The sequence below is a fragment of the Thermobia domestica genome, chromosome 9 (assembly GCF_964235325.1).
Source record: "Thermobia domestica chromosome 9, izTheDome1.hap1.1, whole genome shotgun sequence".
Taxonomy (NCBI): Eukaryota; Metazoa; Arthropoda; class Insecta; order Zygentoma; family Lepismatidae; genus Thermobia; species Thermobia domestica.
In genome coordinates this window covers 60,148,513-60,151,632 of record NC_137462.1, presented here as the reverse complement: position 1 = coordinate 60,151,632, position 3,120 = coordinate 60,148,513, and positions in this window count along the sequence as shown.

The following is a 3,120-nucleotide window of genomic DNA, read 5'->3' as shown; positions in this document are numbered from 1 at the left end:
AGCAACAATTGTTTACGAGCGAAATTCAAATAATTTTTTTTTTAATCTTTCGAGTTTCTTTTCTTTCTTTTCTGCTGCTGCTGTAAGTATCTGGATAACAGGAGACAGTATTGTCAAAATGCACGTGTATAATTTGTTCCTCCCCGTGGGGAGTGGGAGTGATACATCACTAACCAATCGTATTTATGACAAGCGGAAGGATACAAATATTTTGTTTATCGGAGTTTAGAGCTTACGCTGAACAATGTATATATATATATATATATATATATATATATATATATATATATATATATATATATATATATATATATATATATATATATATATATATATATATATATATATATATAAGAAATATGTTTTTTATTTTGTAAATTAAAATGAAATTACTTGTTGCTTTTAGAACGCAGCGCTAACCGTCCACCTTTTTATGTTTATTATTTTATTGGAAGAACAACTACACAAATCAGCTTCCTTATTAGTTATATTTCACTTTGTCTTCTGAATGAATATATGAATAAATAAATCTTTATTTCCAGAAAATGGTCAGTATTTGATTTCATGAGTTACTTAAAGTCGAATTTTGGGTAGGCAAAAGTTTACAGTAGGCACTTTATATTATATCTAGTTATTTATAAATGTTGCAGTATGTAAATCTATAAAAGTAGTAAAGCTATGAGAAAACCGTCTTATGCGCATTAAACTGACGAAATCTAATATTGTAAGATCAAAGGTGGATTCTGAGCATGGGCGCCCGAGGGGGAGAACAGGGTGGAGCCCTGGCCCCCCCTCTGGCTCACGAAAATGTATGCGTAAAATATCAAACCACAAATATTAAATACCAGACGTAATATAGTAACCATAGAGATGGGCCCTCCTCTAGAAAATTTTCTTCGGGCGCCCCTGATTCTGAGGGTAGAACGCATCGAAGTTTTTGAACATTTTTGATATGTGACACATGAATCATACATATACAACAAAATCTTAGAATGAGTTTCACAGCTGCCAAATTACACCAGCAAACACAAGCTGTACATGCAGTTGAAAGCGTAAAAGAAAACATACAAAAAAACCTTAAAATGATATATTCCGCGATAAAATATGACATATAAATGAAAACTCATAACTAAGATAAAATGAAAACATACAGGATTCGAAAATGCAACAAGAATGAAAAAACACTTAAACCTAGAAGAAAAAGGAAAGACGAAAGGAAAAAAGAAAAGGGATGGTTAAAATTAAGAACTAACAATACTTATAAAGAAAAACTCTCAAACGGCACCTCGCTAAATTAAATAAGTAACATTAAAGGTTGTTTAAAAACTTAGTAAGTTGTGAACGAACTTCAACAAATTCAGTTTGGAAAATATCTAGAATTGAATAAAATTTATTGCAGTATCAGTGGTTTTATAAATAGGAGATTCCAGGGTAAATGCTTTCAAGACGAAAGGAACAAAATTTCTAGTGTTACGGTAAGGAGTTTTTAACCAGCAATAAAGAAACCTACGTGAAGAATATCAAAAAATTAATATCGAAAATGTATCGTCTATTGGCTATATATAAAACAAAGCAATAATATAATAATAATAATAATAATAATAATAATAATAATAATAATAATAATAATAAAGATAGGCCTACTATGAGTACTGCGGTATAATAGATACGCTATTACTCTGAATGTTTTATCCGATATGAGGTTTCAGTCAAGGGCGCCGATCCTAGGATTTCCGGGGGCCCGAGCCCCCAATGCTCATGTGGCCCTCATGTATTTTTTTGAATATGTATTTTTATGTTTACTTTTATTGTTGTATATATTTTTTATGAATATATAATATTTGGCATAATTTAAATTCAATTTTTAGACACTTATCTGCAACCAAACACATATCTGAATGCCCCCCCTCTCAAAGTTACAGAGAAATTGGCGCCCTTGGTTTCAGTTCATTTATTTTAATTTACAGGGCTACTAAGCTAATAGTTTTGAGTGTCTAACTGAGGATCATCAGCCTCAAATCTATATAAGACTAGACCTATTCTGTTTTAAGAGAAATTGCAATACGATTTGCGTTTACATCCGACTGGAAATCGAAGCCTGTAGATCCCACATTCTAAGCTATAGTGCACTAATATAGTAGTCACTTTTTTCCCTTGTGTTCAAAAGTGATAGAAAAACTGTAATTAAGTAACCAGTTTGAAGTAATAATTTAGATTATCCAGTGGAGCACTTCATGTTGATTTATAACTATGATTTTTTTTAAAATGTTAACCGTTAAAATGGTGCGGTAGGTTTCTCTCAAGGGCAACGAATTTTGAATTTCACAACAGTAATTCTGCAAGCCTACGTATACAGCAATTAGTCACTAAGGATAAGTAAATTGGAGAAATTCAGTGTTAGTCTGTGATATTTCTAGCAAGAGAAATCCGCATTACACGCTCCAACGAGTGATTAAACGTGTTCAAAGCTATTCGTGAGTTTGCCGATATTTCTTGCCTGCATAAAACAGGAAGTTATCACTATGAAATAAATGTAGCGAAAAAATCGTCTCTGCTTCCTCCCCTTCCTCATTACTCTCCTTGCTTGTCTTTTTCTGTCTACCGTGTATGTAAATCTTATCCTAAATTATTGGTTGAGTTATCTTGTTTTTAGTGATGCTAACTCGTAAGCTCACATAATGTGTGTGTGTGTGTAATTGTATTTCACTCAATATATTGATATGTTCACTGGATATGCACAAGTTAATGTTACCGTTGCGTTTACACTTGTTGAGCCTTTACGCCATTCGAACTAAGATACTTTGTTAGATGAACTAGTGTATTTCCCGTTCAGAGCATGCTTAAATTTCAGCTTCATGGCATAGTTCCTTTCTCATTACTTTAGATTACCCTTAAATTTTAAATTCATAACATTATAGTTTTCGTATTTGATTGGTTGCAGTTTAGCGTTTCTTTTCAGTAACGTGACTATATGGGACGCTGACTTACAGTTTAAGGGGGAAATTGAACGAACTTAATGTGTTAAAATTTCAAGATTTCTATCGGAAATTAGATTTGGATTCGAGACTTCATGCACCAAAAGCTCACGCGCTAACTACTAGATCAACTGAGAGAGAGAGT